Source organism: Erinaceus europaeus, chromosome 2 (assembly GCF_950295315.1).
Source record: "Erinaceus europaeus chromosome 2, mEriEur2.1, whole genome shotgun sequence".
NCBI lineage: Eukaryota > Metazoa > Chordata > Mammalia > Eulipotyphla > Erinaceidae > Erinaceus > Erinaceus europaeus.
In genome coordinates, this window is record NC_080163.1 from 1,454,318 (window position 1) to 1,465,695 (window position 11,378).

At 51.0% G+C, this 11,378-nt stretch overlaps 1 long non-coding RNA gene across 1 annotated transcript; it reads right to left on the minus strand.

The window, feature by feature from the left end:
* Window positions 1-6,355: 6,355 nt before the first annotated feature.
* Window positions 6,356-8,847, minus strand: LOC132536894 (uncharacterized). Its single transcript, XR_009548429.1, has 2 exons — window positions 8,800-8,847; window positions 6,356-8,372 (listed from the first exon to the last, which is right to left on the minus strand). It is a non-coding gene; the product is annotated as an uncharacterized LOC132536894 (long non-coding RNA).
* Between the last annotated feature and the right edge of the window lie 2,531 nt (window positions 8,848-11,378).

An 11,378-nucleotide genomic window follows, 5' to 3' on the forward strand; every position in this document is an offset into this window, starting at 1 on the left:
GTGACTGGTGAAAATCAGAGTGTGACAAAGGGGGCAGATTAGGCGAGAATCCTATCACTGAACCACAAATGCCCTGGAGGGAGGGTGGAACTTGTTAACAGTGGTTATGTAAATAGAATGAAGTGGTTATGTAAATAGAATAGTGTTAAGCAGGGGGGATTTAAACCAAATAACAGAAGGGGTCTCATGCATACCAACATTCCCCCTTTCTTTTTAACTAATGGCCATTGTGGGGTGAACAGAAACGTATATTGTACAGGCGTTTTCAAAAGTACTGGCATAAGACATGGAAAACAAAATAGGCGAGCAGCAATAACCAGTGTGATGCCAAGGGGAGCTTTTCTTGCCTCAAAGGGCAAGGCCTAGCAGGCGAAAGGGCATTTCTTGCCTCTGGGAATGCTTCATGTCTCTGGGGGCGTCTCTTGCCTCAAAGGGCATTTCCTGCCTCTGTGGGCATCTCTTGCCTCTTGGGGCGCTTCATGCCTCTGTGGGCATAACCTAATAAGGAGGGGGAGTTTTCTGCCTCTGGAGCAGAGCCTGCAGGCGAGGGGACATGGTCTATAAAGTCTCAAGGCAATTGGCTGAAGTTAGTCTTTGAGAAACACAGCAGCATGTACCAGTAAGTCCGATGGAGGTGTCAGTCCAAAGTAGCTGACCACAGAAGAAAATGCCAGAAGATGAAATGCTGCACGTCTGTCTCTATGGGGAATGTCGGCCACCAGAATTTTGCTTTTCTGTAGAGAGTGAGCTTTGGAGTCTGTGAATCTGTTTCTTCAGGTTGTGCCAGGTCACATCATTGGTTTCTGGGGGCGATGTCAGAGAACAGGGGTCCAAATGGATTTCTCGGAATTTTACTTGAGTAGATGCTTTTTCATGTGAAGACTTGACAGCTGAAATTCACTTACTTGTCAAACAAAACTTGTAGCAGATTAGAAGTTTACTATAATTGATAACTCCATTATAATTGGAAGTCCTTTTTAGTATGATTTTAGGGTTGTTTAAGCAGTTTAAACTCAATAAAATGTGGAAAGGTAAACAGAAGAACCACGGTTAAAAGCCTCAGGCATGAGAATAATTAACATAATCATTGCACTATCTGCCCCACCCATAACTCATACAGTTTTCAGGATTAAACGTTTCAGATTCATGTCAAGATGTAAAAGAGAAATCAAAGGAGGGGAAAAACAACTTTTTGGATTGTTTCTGGATGTTTCTAGAAATCATGGCTGCATCTAGCATTTTTTTAAGTCAATGTCAAACAAAAATTCAGTCATTCAAATCATTCTCTTATGAAAACACAACTTGAACCAGATTATCAAGATCTCACCATGTAGGATTAAGAGTCCCCGGAGAGCGTCCTAGTCCAAAAAGCTCCTCAAAATTCCATTTAGGGTGTTTCTGACTGTTCCTGCTGGATTGCTTCAGGCACCCATTTTTAAAAGCGTCTTCCCATTGAAGAAAGAATCCAATCAGGAGAGTAGAACTAACCACATGTCTCCATACTTGGTAACTGCCAGGGTACTTGAGAATGTTCTTCAAATTAGAGTAGTCCTTCTCCATGGGAAACATTCGAGAAGAAGTCCAGAAAGTCCCAAGGGAAATCCCCATGCATATCCCAAGGTCTACGATCACAGTCATAAAGAACCAAACTGTGGCCCGGAGCAAAATGTAGTCTTTTTCCTCAGGAAACATGGGAGAGGGAATCCAGAAAGTCTAAGGAGAAATCTCCGTGCATCTCCCAAGCTCTGTGATCCCGGTCATAAGAAACCAAAGTTCCTGGTCAGGGAAACAAAGTTTGGCCCAGAGCAAAATGTTCCAGAGACAGAGTAACTGTCTCATGATGAAACAGTAGAGGCTTTGGCAAACCTCTTCATAAGTAGATGAGAAGACCATAGTGCATAGGTAGGCAAAGTCTTCACTTATCTGGGAGTTGCGCAGGTCTGGCCCCACGTTGGGCGCCATATGTTGTTTTCGACGGGTTAGGTTGTTTTCACCGGGCTGGCTTCACGGGCGGGTAACAGACGACCAGGGACTCATGGTTGAGCTGTAGGCAGTATCTCTTTATTCATGCAGGACGCAGCACAATCTAAGACGAGCTAAGTTAAACTCAAAGTACAGTACCATAAAACTCACAATGCTGTCTTTATATATACTTGCCAAGTAAGGTGGAAACAAGATGTGACATAGAGAGGGTGGAGAGAAAAGTGACTGGTGAAAATCAGAGTGTGACAAAGAGGGGGCAGATTAGGCGAGAATCCTATCACTGAACCACAAATGCCCTGGAGAGAGGGTGGAACTTGTTAACAGTGGTTATGTAAATAAAATGAAGTGGTTATGTAAATAGAATGGTGTTAAGCAGGAGGGATTTAAACCAAATGAAACAGAAGGGGTCTCATGCATACCAACATAGTGGGAATGATCAGTTCTATGTCACACACACTAATGTTGCAAAGGGGCAGGATTTTGAATGTTTTCACTCAATACTCAAGAGTGTGTGGGGTCCCAGAGGTGGCACAGTGGCTAAAGTCTGGACTCCCCAGCGTGAGGTCCTGGGTCCCATGCCAGAGTGACACTTTAGTCCCCTCCCTCACTATAAATAAATCAAACTCGTCTCTTTCATAACTGTGAAGTTTTGCAGTGGAACGTGGTGTTCCTTGTGGCTCTGTGTTACAGAGTTTGGAAATAGTGCAGTTGTCCCGGGACAGAGGAGTGGGTGAGGGAGTCGTGGTGTCTGTACACAATGGAACAGCACTCAGATCTGAGAGAAGATGAGGCCTTGTCTCCCCAGCAACATGGATGGAGCTGGAGGAGCTGCGCCGAGAATGCCAGGGGATCTCACTCCTGGCTGGGGGTTAGGAAATCAAGGGGAAATTGCAGTTTGAAGTCTCAAGGTCACCTCCCAGCAACACATATGCCCTAGTGGTGTTCCAGTGCCCCCTCAATAAATAAACAAATAAATAAATGACTCCAGACTGAGGAGATAATATAATGGCTCTTCAGGAAGACATTCATGCCTGAGGCAGAAGGTTCCTGATTCAAGCCCCACATCACAGGAGCCAGAGCTTAGCAGTGATCTGGTAAAAGTAAAATAAAATAAAATAAAGCTATTTTTAAATTTACATAATGAAGGGCAGGTGTAGACAGCATAATGGTTCTGCAAAGAGATTCTCATGTCTGAGGCTCCAAAGTCCCGTGTTCAATCCTCTGCACCACCATTAACCAGAGTTGAGCACTGCTCTAGGGAAAAGTAAATAAACTGATTAATTAAGTAATTAAAATAAAATTGCATAATGGACCCAGAAGATTGTCCAGTGACTAGAGCAATGCACCTGCAGGCACAAAGTCCCAAGGTTGATCCCCAGCAACAGATAAGCCTGACTGATTGATTCTCTGGTCTCCATCTCTGCCTCTGTCTCTGTCTCTCACTAATCAGTAAAGCTTTTTAAAAAGAAATGACAGAATGGCAGAGGTGATGTGTAACCTGTAGTGACACTTGAATTTTTCTCACGAGTCCAGCTCAAAAGACCCAGTTGACCACCTGGATTTTCTGTCCCACCCCTGTCTCTCTAGCCAGGGGCCCAGGGCAGTGATGGAGCTCCTCCATGGATGAGTCCTGCACCAGGGACCTCAGCCTTGGGCACCCACAGCTGTGATGCCTTGAGGAAGTGATGCTTCCCCTCTGAGGAGAGGACACTTCTCCAGGAGTGCTGGACAAGGGAGAGCTTACTACCATGAGCCTTAGCTGGACATACTCTGGACACTCTCTTATTTCTCTCCCTCTCACTTTCCCTCTCCCTCTCCTTCTCCCTCTCTCTACCCCCTCCTTCCTTTCTCCTCAATCTCCCACAACCTTCTTTTCTCTCTCTCTCTCTCTCTCTCTCTACACATTCTCTCCAGAACTAGCAACAAATCTTTATGGTTCTGCTTTTTGACTATTTTTTTATGTTTTAAAGAAAGAATGAGACAGACAGAGGGAGAGAGAGACAGAGAGAGAGAGAGAGAGAGAGAGAGAGAGAGGAGCTAGACCACTACTCAGCATTGGCTCATTATGATGCCAGGAGAATGAGCCTGTGCCCTCTTGGGCTTCAGGCAGGAATTTCTGGTGCACAGTTTTATCTCCTGGCCCTAAATGAATCTTTTAGGCGGCAAGCTTCAAATTATTTTTTTAATATTTATTTATTTTCCCTTTTTATTGCCCTTGGTTTTTATTTTTTATTTATTTTTCAAATATTTATTCCATTTTGTTGCCCTTGTAGTTGATGTCATCATTGTTGGATAGGACAGAAAGAAATGGAGAAAGGAGGGGAAGCAGAGAGGGAGAGAAAAAGACAGACACCTGCAGACCTGCTTCAGCACCTGTGTAGCGACTCCCCTACAGGTGGGGAGCCGGGGAATCAAACCGGGATCCTTATGGTGGTCCTTGTGCTTTGCCCCATGTGTGCTTAACCCGCTGCGCTACCTAACGACTCCCTATCCCTTGTTTTTTTTTTTTAAATTTCGTTATTGGGGAATGGATGCTGTACATTCAACAGTAAATACAATGGTTTGTACATGCATAACATTTCCCAGTTTTCCAAATAACGATAGAACCCACACTAGCTCCACTGTCATTCTTTTTGGGCCTGTATTCTCCCCCCCCCACCCACCCCAGAGTCTTTAACTTTGGTGCAATACACCAACTCTAGTTCAGGTTCTACTTGTGTTTTTTCTCTCTCTCTCTCTCTCTCACTTTCTTTTTCTTTAAATATGTATTTTCCCTTTTGTTGCCCTTGTTGTTTAACATTTTGGTGGTTATTGATGCCGTTGTTGTTGGATAGGACAGAGAGAAATGGAGAGAGGAGGGGAAGACAGAGAGGGGGAGAGAAACACAGACAGCTGCAGACCTGCTTCACCGCTTGTGAAGTGACTCCCCTGCAGGTGGGGAGCTGGGCTCGAACCGGGATCCTTACTCCAGTCCTTGCGCTTTGCTCCATGTGTGCTTAATCCTCAGCACCAGCACCGGACTCCCTACTTGTGTTTTCTCTTCTGATCTTGTTTTCAACTTCTGCCTGAGAGTGAGATTACCCCATAACCATCCTTCTGTTTCTGACCTATTTCACTTAACATGAATTTTTCTTTCTTTCTTTTAATTTAAGAAATGAGACATTCACAATCCGTAGGATAGGAGGGGTACAAATCCACACCATTCCCACCACCTGAGCTCCTTAACCTTCCCCTCCCCTGATCGCTTTCCCATTCTGCATGCTTCTCTCAATTCCTATCAAATAACATGAATTATTCAAGGTCCAACCAAGATGGGCTGACAATGGTGAAGTCACCATTTTTGATAGCTGAGTAGTATTCCATTGTGTATATATACCCCAACTTGCTCAGCCACTCGTCTGTTGGTGGACACCTGGGTTGCTTCCAGGTTTTGGCTGTTACAAATTGTGCTGCCAAGAACATATGTGTACACAGATCTTTTTGGATGGGTGTGATCTTTTTGTTGGGTTCCTTAGGATCTAGCCACAGGAGAGGAATTGCAGGATCATAGGGTAGGTCCATTTCTAGCCTTCTGAGATTTTATAGTTGTTGTAGTTAACCTTCAAATTATTTTTACTGGGCAAAGATTAGGATGGCAGCAAAGAAAGCAAATCCAAGAGTGTGGGCAGGGAAAGAAGTCAGCAAACTGCTGGAGGAAAGGAATCCCGAATACAGCCAGACAGAGAAGGTCCGCAGGATTTCACACAGAGCCTGTGAGCCGGCATGGGCTTCCCAGCTGTGGGTGATGGCTGTCCTCTGTCAGAAGGGAAACAGAACCCTCCTGCGTCTGAAGCCCTTGATGTTATTCAGGCAGGTCCAGTAATAGAAGAAAGAAAGAAAGAAAGAAAGAAAGAAAGAAAGAAAGAAAGAAAGAAAGAGAGAGACAGAGAGAGAGAGAGAGAGAGAGAAAGAAAGGAAGGAAGGAAGGAAGGAAGGAAGGAAGGAGGAAGGAAGGAAGGGAAAAAGGATGAATGAATAATGGAGGGAGGGAGGGAGGAAGGAAGGAAAGGAGGGAGGAAGAAAAGAAAGAAGAAAGGAAAGAAAAGAGAGAGAGAGAGAGAGAGAGAGGAGGGGGGCTGGGTGTGAAGAACTCCGTGAGGGCTGCCTCGGGATTCCAGGTGAAATGTGTGTGGTGAGTCCGGGAGCAAGCAGAGTGTCAGAGCAGGCCGATGAGCTCTGATCCTTATCAAGTCTTTCAACATGCAAGACAACGTATAGTGACAGGTCTCTCACAGACATGCAGGTTTCTAAGCTCTTCTTGAACAAAACAGAAAAAGACAAAAGAAATTTAAACATGGCACTGGTGCCCCTAGTGGTTCCATGGTAACTCATATTTGATGTTATAAAAGATTTATTTATTTGGCTGCCAGGCGGTGGTACAGCTGCTTAAGAGCCCATAATAGCATGTGTGAGCACCCGGGTTCGAGCCCCAGCTCCCCACCTGCGGAGGGGATGCTATGAGCAGTGGAGCAGGGTTGCAGGTCTCTCTCTGTGTCTCTGTCTCTGTCTCTCTCTTCCTCTTAACTCTCCCCTCCCCTCTCAAGTTCTGTCTGTCCTATCAAATAACAAAGAAGAAGAAGAAGAAGAAGAAGAAGAAGAAGAAGAAGAAGAAGAAGAAGAAGAAGAAGAAGAAGGAAAAGGAGAAAGAGAGTGGGAAGCAGAAGAGGGAGAGGAAGAAGAGGAAGAAGAGGAAAAGAAAGGAAGAATGGCTGCCAAGAGTGGCAGATTCCTGATGAGGCTCTAAGTCCTAGCTGTAGCTTGCTGGCAAGGAACAAATAAATAAAGAACAGATTTCCTTGTTCATGAGAGATTCAGTGCACCAGTCCTGCTCCTGTGGTGCCAGGGACCAAGGTAGGGCCACGCGATTACTGCCCTGACACCCATCTTAACTGGGGTGGCTGCCAGGAGGGCTCTGGGGACTTCAAATATAGGACAGAGACAGCCAAGTGCCGCATCTACAGTGTGGGGTCTCCCTGTGAAGGGACCCCTGGCCCACCCCGCCATGTGACATAGCTGGCTTCACCCCAAGCCTGGGCCCACAGAAGCCCCGGGATGCCCTACCAAGACTTCAAGGAGGGTGTGGGGAAGGTGGTAGAGTCCCCTCCTGCCACAGACAGGTGCAGAAGAGCGTTGGTGACCACGCTGACAGCAGCTCACCTCCTCCCAACACAGGCAGCCAGGGCTGTGTGCTCCCAGGAAATCTGAGGGCCGAGGGGCAGGGAAGGGGATGGGTGGTCTGTCATGGCTTATTCCCAGCAGGAGAGTCAGAACCTCAGGCAGGGTCCTCACCAGGAGGGCTCAGCAGGAGGAGAGATGGCAGCTTTCACACCAGCTCCATGGAAGGAGAGGGTGAGGTGGGAGAGTGAGTCAGGAAGGGGTGCTTTGGGGACTCAGGCTGGAGGGTCCCTGGTGCCAAGGACCCTGGACAGAGACTGAGCCACAGCCCGAACTGGAGGGGCAGGTGCGTGTGAAGTGACTGCACAGCAGCAGAGGGTCTCGTAAGGGGTGGGCCCAGAGGAAGGGGAGACTCAAGACGGGACATGTGTGTCATCGGTGCTGGGGACAGGGCCTGTCCAGAGAGGGGCTTCAGAGCCGAGGTCAGAGCCTCAGGTGACAGAGCCTGAAACACAGCAGCCACTGCCCAGCAGACTCTGCTCCAGTGACAGGCCACCATGTGACCTCTGGGCTCCCGCAACAGCAGGGGAGCACAGGACCCCCATGGTCCTCCTCACAGTCTCCAGTCCACTTGGCCCCCAGGTGACCAGAGCCCACCTGCTTCTGGGGGTGGGGACAGGCAGCAGTGACAGCGAGTCTGTCTCTGTGCACAGCTGGGTCCTCGGGGGCCACGTCTTGTCTCACCACCTCCTCCTGCCTTCCCTGGTGAGGAGGCTCTGGGCACTGCTGGACTATGAGACACCAGTCAGTTCCCAGCTGGGGGAGGAGCCAGAGAGCAGTGCTGGCTCCATGGTGGGGCAGACAGCTGGGCTCCCTGAGCTGCCTGTGACAGTGGCCAGGCCAGAGAAACAGAGCTTGCATTCTGCACAGGGTCCCGTTTGGCTGAGGAGGCAGGGGTCCTGACCTTCCTGCAGTGAGTAGGGGTCTCCGCCTCCAGCTCCTCAGTGAGCAGAGAGGGGGGCCACCTGGGATGCCCTCCAGAGGCCCCTGTGTCTTTTGTGGGAGTGACTCCCAATGTCTTGGGCTGCTCAGTGCCAGGCCAGGTCCGCGTACATGCTGGACTGGGCCTTGGTCTCAGGGGGCTGTGGGGATCCGGCTGGGGCTGCTCTCTGGGCAAGGCGATGGTGGTCCAGCTGAGCATATGTCACCTCCTGGGGAGCTCCTGCAGCGGGAGGCTGAGAGACACCAGGTGGGTGAGTGTGCTGGGGGCAGAGAAGATTGGACTCAGCCCCCAGGGGACCCCAAGATCCTGCCGGCCATGTCCGCATGCGGGATCCCCCCACATGGGTGTAAGTGGGAGTGAGCAGACTGCCGTGTGATGACTGAGCGCATGTCACCTGATGCCCACGTGGTGGGCGCTCCTCTGGGGGGTCCACTTCCAGGGTGACTCTGCATGGCAGCCCGTACAGTGTGGGCTACTCACATGGGCTGGGGGTCCTGGCTCTGGTCAGCATGGTAAGCCCTTGATGGCAACCTCCTGAGAGGCCCTGGGTCTGCCCTCCAACAGCCACTGACCCCACCACCACCCATAGGAGCAGACACCCTCCTGACGCTGCCTCATGCAGAAAGCCTGTCCTCACACAGACCACTCAGGGGCCTTACCGAAGGGGGCTGCACGCTGTCCTGCTCAGAAAGTCCTTCCACGGTGACCACACCTTGGGCAGGGCACAGGCATTGTGCATGGGAGCAAGCTCAGCTGACACATCCCAGCTCAGGACACACACACACACACACACACATACACACACACTCATACACACAGACACACACACACTCACACACCTACACACACACTGACATACACACACACACACTGACATGCACACTGACATACACACACACACACACTGACACACACACTGACACACTGACACACACACACTGACACACACTCACACAGACACACACAGACATACACACAGACACACACACACACACAGAATGTAGCTGAAGGTTCCCCAGTGTCCCCTCCCCATCTTCCCAAGGGACACTGTGCCCTCCCAGACCTGCCATGTCGCTGTACCTGCTTCCACTCGGACATCAGCCTTGGGGCAGAACCTGAGGGAAAGAGGGGGTGAGTAGGGGCTCCTGAGGTGGGGCAGGAGGGGCTGCTGTCCCTGGGCCTCACCTCTCCTGAAGTCTCTCCTTGCCTGCATGGCCATGGGACCCTGAGGACAGCCAGGGGTGTGTGAGAGTTAGGAGGGGGCCCTGCCAGCCCACAGCCCACCCAGCTGCCTGTCACCCAGCTGCCCTGACACCCGGCTCTCTGACCACCTTTCATTTTCTGGTGTCGCCGGTGGAGGAGCAGGAGAAGCAGCAGACTCAGGAGCAGCAGGGAGGCCCCGGAGACCACGGCGAGGATGATGATGTGCTCTGGGGACAGGCCTGCCTGGGACAGGACCAGCTGTCAGCAGTCACCCAGCTCCTCCAGGGATGCAGGGATGCAGCTCACCTCAGACACTGAGCCTGCGCTCAGGGCTGTCACCCCTGCCACAACCTGCGCTGACCCCCTATCCTTGGGGAAGGAGGGGACACATGGCACAGCAGCCCCGAGACTGGACGGGGAGTGGACAAGGTCCACTCTGTGCCCTCCCCCAGGGAGACATGCTGGTCAGGTCCTGTGTTCCACTCACCCTGGTGGTGACCGGACTCTGCGTGTGTCTGTGTGTCCCCTGGGAGGGCTGACGGGGACGTGGACTCTGCGTATGTATGTGTGTCCCCTGGGAGGGCTGACGGGGACGTGGACTCTGCGTATGTCTGTGTGTCCGCTGGGAGGGCTGACGGGGACGTGGACTCTATGTGTGTCTGTGTGTCCCCTGGGAGGGCTGACAGGGAAGTGGACTCTGCGTGTATATGTGTCCCCTGGGAGGGAGAATGGGACATGTGTCACTGCCCCAGGTTCCCTCCTCCCTGCAGACCTTTCCCTGCAGCACCACTGCTGGGGGTTCAGAGGGGAAGCTGCCCCACAGGCAAGTCCACGGACATTGCAGTGACGGGAGTTAGAAGCCTGGTCTTCAGGGCCGGGAGGTGGTGCACCTCGGTGAGCACACACAGTCCCATCACAGGCACCTGGGTTTGGGCCCTTACTCCCCATCCATCTCATGGGGCAAACTTCACAATTGGTGAGACACGTCTGCAGGAGTCTGTCTCCCTCCCTCCCTCTCTATCTCCCCTTCCCCTCTCAATTTCTCTCTGTCCTACCAAATAATAACAGGAAAACGGGAAAAATTGCCACCAAGGGTAACAGATATGTAGTGTCAGCACGGAGCCCCAGTCATAACCCTTGTGGCAAAAAAAAAAAGAAAAGAAAAGAAAGAAAGAAAGAAAGAAAGAAAGAGTCTGAGTTTGTGAGATGCTGAGCCCCTGTCCCTCCCAGTGCAGCAGTCAGGACCCTCCCTGTCCACCAGGGGCCACCACAGAGCTGCCTCCCTCTGCGGATCCACTCTGGGGTGTGAGGTCTGGGGTCTGAGGTCTGGGTGGGCCCTGGGCTGTGTCTGGCGTCTGGGATCCCAGGCCTGGGGTCTGGCTGCCCTGGGCAGGTCTACTGTGTCACATCAGGGACCTCTGGGGAGAGAAACTGCAACTTCCATCCTGCATGTTATTGGGTTGAGGGACAGGGATGTGGGGGGTCTTTGAAAGGTGAGGGGAGCCCTCCCTCTCACTGGAGCTGTGAGCACAGGGCTGGTTCTGTCACCAAGCTGTCATCTGAGCAACATGAGAGTTAGTGACAACCCTCCCTGTGGGCTCCTCAGCCCCTAACCTGACATCTGGGACTGGACCTGCCCCCTGAGCCTGGACCCCAGCCCAGCACAGCCCCTCCCCCCTGACCCTTGAAACTTTCCTCTGTGCTCGCCCCTGTCGGGTGTGGGAGAGGCAGCCTGCAGGGCTCTTGTGAGCAGTGGGTAGGGTGTGTCTGTCTGTGTGTCTCGAGTCACTGTATCTCTATGTGTCTGTTTATCTGTGTGTGTCTGTCTTGTGTCATCATGTCCGTCTTCACAAATAAAGAATTGTATTAGCATGCAGCCATGAATTCCTGGTCTCCAGCTTGTGACGCTAGCATGGCATGTATGCCTGTGTGTCGTCTGTCTTATGTCACAATGGTGTCTGTGTGTCAGTCTTGTGTCACTGTGTGTGTCTGTGTCCATGTCTCTGTGTCTGCACCCAGCCTGGCCCCTCCTGTC